The sequence below is a fragment of the Fulmarus glacialis genome, unplaced genomic scaffold (assembly GCF_000690835.1).
Source record: "Fulmarus glacialis isolate BGI_N327 unplaced genomic scaffold, ASM69083v1 scaffold2098, whole genome shotgun sequence".
Classification (NCBI taxonomy): domain Eukaryota; kingdom Metazoa; phylum Chordata; class Aves; order Procellariiformes; family Procellariidae; genus Fulmarus; species Fulmarus glacialis.
In genome coordinates, this window is record NW_009226115.1 from 1 (window position 1) to 222 (window position 222).

Consider the following 222-nt stretch of genomic DNA (forward strand, 5'->3'; position numbering starts at 1 on the left):
CCCGCTTCACGCCTGCCGCTGCAGCTGAGCTAGCTTAGAGTGCGCAGCGGCAGCCATTGCCCTGCTCCCGCCCCACAGCTGCGGGGCCCAGCGTGCAGAGCCCCGCCTTAAGCAGATGCCTTCCGTGAGGGGGGCGCTGTACGCTGGGACATGCGGTCGTTGTCTTGCCGGCTAGTTTTTTTTAATAGGCAAGGCTGTTTACCCGGGATTCAGCCATATTTT